This window comes from Cebus imitator, unplaced genomic scaffold (assembly GCF_001604975.1).
Source record: "Cebus imitator isolate Cc_AM_T3 unplaced genomic scaffold, Cebus_imitator-1.0 Scaffold46, whole genome shotgun sequence".
Lineage (NCBI taxonomy): Eukaryota > Metazoa > Chordata > Mammalia > Primates > Cebidae > Cebus > Cebus imitator.
Window position 1 is genome coordinate 1,129,467 of NW_016107361.1, and position 11,395 is coordinate 1,140,861.

An 11,395-nucleotide genomic window follows, 5' to 3' on the forward strand; every position below is an offset into this window, starting at 1 on the left:
GATATCTGTGTAAAGATATGTGTATATCTTTCCCCAGATGACCCCAATATCTACAGTTCTGGCCACTCCCTAGAGTTCCTGACTCATATATCTGAATGTGTACTTGATATTTCCACTTGGATGTCACACAGACATTTCAGATTTTATGAGTATAAAATTATACTTTTCATTTTTCTGCATAATCTTATTTCTTCTATCCTCAGTTAAACGCTGTCACCAATGCTGTCACCATCTACTCAGCTGCTCAAGCAAGATCATCCATGACCCCTTCCTTTGCTTCACCCAATCCATTAGCAAGTACAGACCACACTACTTTTTTTTGTTGTTGAGCTGAAGTTTTGCTCTGTTGCCCAGGCTGGAGTGAAGTGGCATAATCTTGGCTCACTGCAACCTCCACCTCCCAGGTTCAGGTGATTCTCCTGCCTCTGCCTCCCAGGTGGCTGGGATTACAGGTGCCCACTACCACACCCAGCTAATTTTTGTATTTTTAGTAGAGACATTGTTTCACCATGCTGGTCAGGCTGTTCTCGAGTTCCTAACCTCAGGTGATCTACCCACCTCGACCTCCCAAAGTGCTGAGAATACAGGCATGAACCACTGCGCCCAGTCCCATTCTGCTTTTAAAGTACATCCCAACCTGCCCATTTCATCACCTCTGTTAATATCACAGTACAAGCCTCCATCTTCTGTGGCCTGGACTCGTGCTTTGCATGTTTGCCGAGGCTCCACCAAGAAGCATGTAGCATAACATTCTCATTATGGCCTGCCAGTGCATTGTCTGCCTATTCCTACAGGTTCAAACCCATCTTGCTTTACTTTCCTCCTTGCTCACCTCCTTTCAGATCTTTCTTCAGTTTCTCTAATATGTGCACATTCTTGATTGAGTTCCCTGGAAGTGGCTTGGGGCAAGGCAGGCGGTGATTTGGAAGGAGTGAGGGCATGAGAAGAGTGGAAAGAAAAGGAAAAGACCAAAACAAGTGCATTTTTTGAGATTGCTGTTTTGGGCAATAAGGCTCTATTCTGCTGAGGTCTCTCAAAAGGTATACAGAATACCATCCAGAGATGTAAAGCTAAAGGACAGGAGACTGGGCCATTGTCTCCCAGCTCCTGTCCCTGACAATTGAGAGGGGGCATAGCACAAGCTGCCCTGTGGCACTATCAGAGATGTAGAAAAAAGCTCAGATGCTTGAGGTTGGTGGCTGTCAGCTGGAGGTGAGTTTGGGCTTTCAGGGAACTATTCATCACAGCTGTGGCTGAAAACAGAGGCAGGCTGAGGAGCCGCTCTGAGAGGTTACTCCAAGCTCTTTCTTGTGTTGGTGGCTTCATACATGCTGTTCCCTTGGCTTCCATGGACTTCTCTTCCTCCTGACTCTATGAATAGCTGGAGTCTTTCCATCTTTTAGATCTCAGCTTAAATATTATTTCCTCAGAGACACCTTCCCTGATCTCCAATCTAAATTATATCTCCCTTGGTGGTCTCCAAAACAGTACCTGCAGAGCGTCTGCCAAGATTTGTGATTATATATTTTTGTGTTACATGTTATGTCTGTCGTCCGCATGTGTCTGAACATCCAATGCCTGGCATTATATCTGGCAAACTGTAGGTCCACAGCTAATGAATGAAAGAAAAAAGCTGTAAGCCTAAATACGTAGCCCAGAAACCTGTCTCAAGTCCATCTTTGGCAGCACAAGCAGGGAGCCTTATTCTTCATCAAGCCTGCCTAGCTCCTGAGAGATCTCAGGCTTTCTGAGCATTAATTGGGACAATCATGGAGGAAGTTTTAGGACACCATAAGAACAGGGAAGGATTTGACAAATGTTTATGGAGCTTTTAGTGAAGCTCAGACTCTGTCTAGTTGAAGGGGATACAAAAATTGTGAAGACCCAGTACCTGCTTTCATAGAGTGGTCATGGGAATCAAAGGAACTTATAAGTGGCAAAGTGATTGGAAGACTATAAAGCACTAGGCAATGTGAGGCCTTTTGATGGCGAAAGGTTGGGCTAGATAGTTCTAAGCAGCCTTCTGGCTTTTAATCTAAGGCATTTGTTATCAAGTGGGACAGGGAGGATGGGTGTGTAGAGATCTGAGGGAGATTCTTGAACTATTTAAACTAAGGGGGTGCTTGAAAATAGTTTTCCTCACAGCTCTCGAGAGCTGCTGGCACTTTGGACAATAGTTTCAGATATAGAGTGCAGCTGGGCAGTTCTCAAGCTGGGGAGGACATTGGTTTTGTGCCACTTTCTCTACGGTAAGTGAATAGCTATGTAGGATTGAGTCTGATATACTTTCTTTAGTTTAAACTTTCAGCTCATGACGTGATACATTTTTCTTTGGAGTAATAGCCAAAAATGAATGGTAACATTGAATAAAATTTGGTGTAATTTTTCTCTAAACTTGCAACTCAAAAAGCACATTTTTACATTAAAGGTGTTCTGTGGTAACATCTGCTTTAACTACAGTATCTACTAATGCAGAATCTGAGTGTTAGAAAGACCCTGAGAAATAAATTTATTCATTGCCCCATGTCTCTGAGTCTCCTAAACTGCTATTCAATGTAGACTCTCTATCCATGTCTAAGTGTTCAGAATGTCCCAGGAATTCAAGGGGATAACGTTCTGAAAGCATTGGCATGTCACCCAGGGATAGTGGAATGAGTAAGGCCTGAGAATTGGGAGACCTGGTTTCCAGTTCCACTCAGCCAGTACCTGCTGTGCAGTCACAGGGACAAAGGCCTTTGGTCTCAGTTTCTCTGGCTGTAAAGTGTTACCTGGCTTTTCAGATTTAGCTGTTCATGGAAGACACAGAGAGGCAGCACAGTACGTTTATTAACAGCTTGGGTCCTGGAGCCAGACTGTCTGGATTCAAGTCTGTGCTTGAGAGAGCGTTGGCCTAGAAGATCTAGAGGCCCTAAATGCATATGGTTGCTAAAATAAATGTGTGGCTTAAAATATTTGAACAAAAATAATAGTAACTGACAATAGTATTGACAACAGTGTCAAGTATCAGCAGTGAGTAGTATTGGAGTATAACAATAGTGTTAGCGTACATTAGTGGCACCCTGATGTCCCATAAAAATCTAAGCTTCTGTTGCTTTGGGAACTTGATTTATTTTTTCATTTAAATAAAGAGGAAAGGGCCCTCTCCAAGATTTTGTTTGTTTGTTTTATAGTCCTAATTATTTTGCAGCATTGGAAAAACAAATCCAACATTTAGTTTTTTAGTGTTTTAAGTATATTCTCTTTCTTCTGAAGTGGCATAATCATTAAGAAAATGTTCTCAATTAGATCCCCCCCACAAACCTCACTAGATATTCCACCAGTTAAAAATACTTATGTAAATGGAAACTTTCAAAACATTTACATCAGTAAGAAATTAAAATTCAAACTAATTTCAGAGGTAACAACTATGTAAGTGTTTTGAACTCAGGCCCCCCCAGAGAGAAATGTGGTAGGAAGGACAGTGATAACAAACCCTCTCCTCTTTGCCATGTAGGGGAGGAAAGGCATCTTCCTCTCCCCCACCCTACGTTCTTGGCTGAAGTCCCTATTACATAGACAGATTAACAGAGAAAATTAGACACATTTAGTTAACGTAGGCTTTACGTGACATGAGTCTTCATAAGGAAATGAAAACCCAAAGAAACAGTTAAATATATACATATAAATCTTTGGTTTATTGAAGAGCAGACAGCTGTGGAGAAATATGATTGAGCAAAACAGTGTGATCTAATGGTCATAAACCAAGGGAAACCTAGCAAGGCCTGTTTGTTTAGATTCTTCTCTGTGACTTTTTGTGTTTGGAGATAAGGATACTCCTTTCCTCTGGATATAGTGAGAACATCTCTAAAGTGCGGGTCTTAGGACCTGCTTCAGGGTAAGGTCGGAAAATGTCCCCTAGGTTTATGAGCAGCTTCAGGGGAAAAGGGTGTGAGAAGTTCAGAGGGACTTCGCTGCTGCTGCTTTTTCTCAGATGCTGGGGTGCCGTATTTGGTGGAATGTCCTCAACCCCATTACTCATTTCCCGCAAACTGGGAAATTTTGAGTTGATCGTAAGGAAATATCAAGTTCTTACTGAGAGGCTCAGTAATAAAAAAGGAGATCCTGTTATTTTGTTTGCCTCCACACAGCATGTAAAAGAATGATCTGCAAAACTTCCGTGCTCTCAGGCTTGTGAACCTAAGCACACAGCTTCAGGTCGCCCCTGCCCCTTTAGTTGTTGCTTTCTGGGCGCAGCCCTGTCTGCAGCAGCCCCTGAATGTGACCTAAAATGGCAAAAAGTACAACATACCAATGAGCTTTCTCATCCCTGTACAATTATGTATATAGGCCATCTCCAGCCTCATTCACCCTCTCCCAGCAATTCTTCTACTTTCTGGTTTCAGTTTACCTCCTGAGGTCCTTAACAAATCAGTTTCCATCTTTGCAACCACAGACCCTCGCCCAGAAAGTTGTAGTGTGGCTTTGCGTACTGTCTGTTCAGTTTCAGGGGCCGTCCATTTGAAGATGTGCTGGAGTTCTGCTTCTTTCCTACTTCTCCCCACATTTTGCACTGACAGAGTGTGTGAGGATGACTCCTCCACCCTCCCCCACACTCCCAAGTCTATAAGTTGGGTTGCAAAGAGCTGTTTTCCCCAGGCAGGGAACTCTGTCATTCCAATTTCTTTGGTTGTCTGAAAAAAATGCAAAACAGTGCATCCACCCTTTCCCGTTTCTCCTGGAGAAACCCTCTTCCAGGCAGCAGCTGGTGGGTGCAGCGACTGTAGCCTGAGAGCTGCTCCTGGCATCTGCTGACCTCTTCTCACGGCACAGGCTCCATCAGTTCTGTTGTGAGCTGCATGTTGCAGAAATCTCATCTCTCCTATTTGGAGAGAAAGATTGGAATGCTTGAAGAAAAGTTTTAAAGCATTCCTTTTTCCTAGTGACACAGGCATTCCACCACATTCAACTCCTGCTAGTTTTGGGAGAGGCAGCTCTAATAAAGTAGAGCTCTAAGAAGAATGCTGTGTTTTGTAGACACAGGTTGCCTCCCTGGAGATTCACGGGAATGCCTTAGGCCATAATGGCTTGAAGGCCAAGAAGAAATTTCTGTTCTGGAATAACAATTGGTCATTGAGCTCTGATTTTGACTGGGTTGTTCCCCCTTCTCATACACTGCCCTCCATTGCTTCCCCATCCCCTAATCCAGAACAGACACTCCTGTAGCACGGACAGCTGGGGAAGGAGACTGCCAATGAGCAGTGATGGCAGAGGACAAGGGTCTAATATTGAGTCATTTGCCCACTTTGGGGGTATAAATTGTGGACCAGTTGAAAGAATGAGTAACAGAATACACATTTAGGATTTGTGGTCATTGAGATAATAATAGTTGATACTTTATCATGTTTTCCATGTAACAAACACTCTATGAAGTGCTTCAATTATAGAAATTATTTTGTCATTATAATACACCTTTGAGGTGCTTTCTCTTCCTTTCCATTATTTTCTCTTCTTTTGTTTTCTTTGGAGACAGAGTCTCACTCTGTTGCCCAGGTGAGTGCAGTGGCAGGGTCCTAGCTCACCACAGCCTTAAACTCAGGGGCTCAAGTGGCCCGCCTGCCGCAGCCTCCTGAGTAGCTGAGACTACAAGTGTGCACTACCAAGCCCAGATATTTTTATTTTATTTATTTATTTATTTATTTATTTATTTATTGGTAGAGACAGGGTCTCGCTGTGTTACCCAGGCTGGTCTTAAACTCCTGGCCTCAAGCAATCCTCCTGCCTCAGCCTCCCCAGTAGTTAGGACTACAGATGTGCACCACCACACCTGGCTAATTTTTATTTTATTTTTTGTAGAGACAGGGTCAGGCTATGTTGCCTAGGCTGGTCTCAAACTTCTGGCCTTAAGCCATCCTCTGGCCTTGGCCTCCTAAAGCATTGGGATTACAGGTGGGAGCCACTCTATCTGGCTGAGGTGGTTGGTTTTGTTATTATCCGCATTTTATAGTTGAGGAAGCTAAAACTTGGAGAGGTTAAGCAACGTGTGTAAGCGTACACAATTAGTAAGTTACCTAAGTGCAGTTCAAATCCTGCTCTGGTGTCTGCACTTTTAATCACAGCACTATATTCTGACGCTTCCAGGAGATTATTAGTTTAACGATCTCTAACATTCCCAATCTTTGTTTTATGGGTTAGAGACACAGTAGTTTGGAGGCATAGGAGGCTACGCCTAGTGATATGCAGGGCTGTTGACGAACATAACCTATTGCATAGAAGAGTTAAGATGAATTATAGTTTTGATCTGAAAATGAAATGAAATAAAATAAAGTAGAGGAAAACCAGAAAATAATGACTAGAAAAGGAAGATGAAGAGAAAAAAGGGAAGGACAGTTAAACTACATTCATTCATTTAGTTACTAAATAAGTGTCTCTCACATGTCAGGCAACTTGTCCAGCCTCGTGCTAGACACTGAAAACTAATGGCTTACAAAAACAGAAGACACACCTTTGCCTCTGGGGTGCTTTTACAGGTTGAACATCCCTAATCTGAAAATCCAAAATCCAGAATGCTCCAAAATCTGAAATTTTTAAAGGACCAACATGAGCCACAAGTAGAAAATATCACACCTAACCTCATGTGGTGGGTCATACTCAAAACATAGCCAAAACTTTGTGGGTTTTTTTGTTTGTTTTTTTTTTGTTTGTTTGTTTTTGTTTTTGAGAGAGTCTTGCTCTGTCATCAGGCGCCAGGCTGGAGTGCAGTGGCACGATCTCGGCTCACTGCAAACTCCACCTCCCGGGTTCAAGTAATTCTCCTGCCTCAGCCTTCTGAGTAGCTGGGACTACAGGCGTGTGCCACCATGCCCAGCCGATATTTGCATTTTTTTTAGTAGAGACGGGGTTTCACCATATTGGCCAGGATGGTCTCACTCTCTTGACCTTGTGATCCGCCCGCCTCGGCCTCCCAAAGTGCTGGAATTACAAGCGTGAGCCGCTGTGCGCGGCCCAAAACTTTGTTTTATGTACAAAATTACTTAAAATATTGTGTAAAATTACCTTCAGCTTATGTGTATAAGGCGCCTGTGAAACATACATGATTTTTGTTTAGACTTGGGTCCCATCTCCAAGATATCTCATTTTATCTATATGGAAATATTCCAAAATCCAAAAATATCTGAAATCTGAAACACTTCTGGTCCTAAACATTACAGATAGGAGGTACTTAAACTGTAGTTTACCGGGGAGGGGGAGGGGTGAGTGACCTTCATCAAATAGCCTCATACATAAATTTCAAATTATAACCCCTATTTAGTGCTATGAAGGAAAAATTCATGGGGCTTAAAATAGCATAATAGGGGCCTGACCTAGTCTGCCTTCTGGTTAAGATGTGTAGGACAGAGATTTGATGAATTGCCTCTATCAGATAAAAAGTGAAGTTGATTCTGATATTCTTGATTTAATAAAACTTGCAGACAAGATAGTCATCTTAGTGTTTCATTAGAAAAAGTCTGACAGAACCATAATGGGCACAGTTTTTGCCTTTAAACTCTCCTCTCCTTCCCCTGCTTGTTCAAATTTTAACCCGTTTCTTCTGGCACAATGTCCTGTTCGCTACACTGTATCTCTCGTCAGTAACAGATTTTCTTTGCAATTGTCTACTGAAGGGTTCATTTGTCAGCAAGTCCACTCATATGCCCCAGCTTGGCAAAAGCATCTGGGAACCAGTTGTGTAATCTCAATTTCCCTCCATCCTTCTGTGTACCCCTAGAAGATTTATTTACCTGAACCAAAAGGCTGCAATATTCTTCATTGCTTATTAGACACATTCTCTGTTTATTTTATTTTATTTTTTGAGACAGGGCCTCACTCTGTTGCCCAGGCTGGAATGCAGTGGCACCATCACTGCTCACTGCAGCCTCGACCTTCCAGGGCTCAGATGATTCTCCCACCTTAGTTTCCCAAGTAGCTACAGGTGAATGCCACTATGCCCAACTTTTTTTTTTTTTTTTAAGAGAAGAAGTTTCGCCATGTTGCCTAGGATGGCTTTGAAGTCTAGGCTTAAGTGATCCACCCACGTCAGCCTCCCAGAGAGCTAGGATTACAGGTGTGAGCCACTAAGCCTGGCTCTGTCTCTAGATTGAAGACTATTTTGGCATTTCTTTTTCACCACATACACAATGTATAGTTTGTTATAGAAAAAAATGTGTAAAGTAAATCCCATTTATTTTATTCTCCCTTCACTCCACAATGGGAAAGATGGAAATACTCAGAATTCTAAGATAATGTTAAAAACAAGTAATTGTGCAGCAGTCCAGAATATCTTATGCCATAGTTAATACTGATAATATTGCTTTTCAAACTGATATTTTTGGAGGTCAAAAAATTTGGTTAGCTTACTGTGCTTTAGCCATTAGGAGTTATATTTAGTTGAAAATTAGGAGAATGGTTGTTATTTTTATCACGAATATGCTAAAACTGCTCTTTGCCAAGGGTATTCTTCATGCGGATGTGGAGTGATGCCCAAAATGTTAGGTCATTGCCTCTTGACAGAGGCTTCTTGTGTTTAGATTTCAAAATTTACAGCCTCTGTGGAAGTCAGCAGACAGCAAAGTAAAAACACACATACTCGAAACAAATTCCATTTTCTCCCTTCCCATTAAAACTACTGTCCACAGGCCAGGTGTGATGGCTCATCATGCCTGTAATCCCAATGCTTTGGGAGGCCGAGGCAGGAAGATTGCTTGAGCCCAGGAGTTCGAGTCAGCCTGGGCAATATAGTGAGATCTTATCTCTACAAAAAATTTAAAAATTAGCCAGGTGTGGTAGCATGCACCTTTAGTCCCTGCTACTCAGGAGGCTGAGGTGGGAGGATTGCTTGAGCTCCGGAGGTGGAGGCTGCAGTGAGCTGAGATTGTGCTATAGCACTCCAGCCTGGGCCATGGAGCGAGACTCTATTCCAAGAACACAAAATAAAAAACTACTGCCCACTAGTAGGGCATAAAAACAGTCACCTGAAGCCAAGAGATAGTATTTACTATTTCCTTGTAGGACATACCAGAGATTTTGGCAAGATGCCCAAGAGAAAGGACCTCGCCGTCTCAGGGAGTTGAGCTCAGCTGCCTCCCCAGGCTGCCTAATTTTTAAAAGGCTGTTTCTCCCTCATTTTTGACAATGTTTCCTAGCCTGAGGTGGGCTGCAAGATTCTAGAAGCTTCTGCTCTAGGCACTTGAAAGGGACCCCAGGTGACTACCCTGATACCTTTCGACCTGAGCTTTCACTTCCGGGTGACCGCCTCAGCCTGCTTGTCCTGTCTCTCAGAAATAGACTTGTAGGAACTTCATTATTGAGAGAGATCAAGTGGAAACTGTTGCTCAGAGAGAAAATTGTACTTCCCGAGTGGTATAAGTCAAAGTAAGTAGCATGTATTTTGTTATTCATTCAGGCAGTATTGAGCACCATTATTTGACAGTGCTGGGCTGGGGCTGCGGTGTACAGTAGTGAACAAAATAGCCCTGGGCCCTGTCCTAGTAGAGCATGCTATCTACTAGGGGAGAGAGAGACTGATGAAAATGACCACACAAATAAGAGATTACAACTGTGAGAAGTGCTGAGTAAAGCAAGGTAGGAAGCCAGGAGAGTGCAGGTGAGTCTGGCAGGTTCCTGGTGAGCTGAGACCTGTAGGACATTGATTGCCCTTTTTGTCCCTTGCACTTGGCTGTCTCTTGCCTGTGAGCTTATAGTCTGTTCTGGAACACAGCTACCTAGTGGGTCAGGGCTTTCATGGAGAGTAACCCATTCACATTACAGCATCTTTGTTCAGCACTTGGATCAACTGTTCAACTGTTCAACTGTTTATCCCTGGGTGGCCTCTGGTATCTGTGGAATCAGAGTCTGGGCTCTCAAAATAAGAGGGATGGTCTTCTAAGTCTTTCTCTGCAACATTTAAATTATTTAAATAAGGCATTTGACTAGGAGGTACAACTAAGAGTCACTACGCTTTACAAAGGATTTTAACCACATGATATCAGCTGGTTTTCACGCCAGCCACCCAAAGTAGATTTTTCTTTTAATCATTCCCAATTTACAAACTGAAGAAGTAGACGATATTGGTGTTTCAGCTTTTCATTCCTTTACTTTGCTTATCGTAACACTTAATACACTTTATTGTCATGACTTGTTTAATTGTGCACTTCCCCCATGGGATTGTACACTTTCCAAAGGCAGCTGTAATCACCACCACATATCTAGCACCCAGGAAGTGCCGGTACATAGCAATAATTATTTATTAAATGAATAAATAAGTGAATGAATACATTGTGACTAAGAAAATCTGTGTTATGATAGAAGAAAAAGACATTGAACTAAATTTCCAGTGAGATGTAACCGAACAAGACTATGGAATTCAAGGCCACAAGAAATGTTAAGGGCCAACCCAACTTTTCACATGCCTGAACTGAAAATTTGTAAAAGACGTGGGAAAACACACACTTATCTTAAGTCTCTCCCACAAAATTACTACCTCTACCTCTGGCTCATCAGTCCTGCTGCCAAAAGACACAGTTAAGAACCCTCTCTCCCCCTTCAATTTCCGGCTCTGCCTCATGTCAAGATAATCTCCAAGCAGGGCTCCTTTAGACGCTGAAGCTGCAACCAGAAGTCCTGAATGGCTGCATTAGAAACCTGAGGTCACGAGGACGGGGGAAAATGGGATTGCCTTTAGCACCTGGACCCCACACCCTCCCTACCTCCCTTCTCTGTTCTCTACCAACCTCTTCCCCACTTTCCATACCCACTTGCTGTGTGCGATCCAGCGCCCTGCTTGTCAGTAGTGCTCTTGCTCTTAATTCTCCACTGGTACGGGAAAGACATTCATGACAGAAGAATCTAGCAAACAGGAAGACTCAGGAGTCATTTGGTTCCATTAATACTGTTTAGGCTGGGCAAAGGATGTTTCCCAGTTTCACACTAAATCGGGTATTTACTGTTCTAGGCCTTTGCTGCTGGACCCAAATCAGACGGTAACTTGAGAGCTGGACCTGCACCACGGTAAGCCTGTGACCCCCAGCTGTTATACCACCACCTCTGTTGTCACTATTTTGGGGTGTTGAGTTTCCTGCCCTAACAACTGTTCAAAGAATTTCACTTGAGTAAATTGTGTGAAACTATTTCATAGTGGCTAAGGCAGAGAGGATTTGGGGTCATGGCTGGATATTATGTACTCAATAGTGTGTTCAAACACAGTGAGATTAGTGCTCCAAGTCTCTCTCAGACCACCTCCACAGCACTGTTTTTATTTGAATGGAAGCTTTGTCTGGATAAGGCTAACAATGCGGAGATCCTCAAAGTTTTTCTAAGTCATTAGTGGTTCCATTTTAAGTAATGACTGCCAAGGGGGAAAAAGTTGGAGTCATCAAGAAAG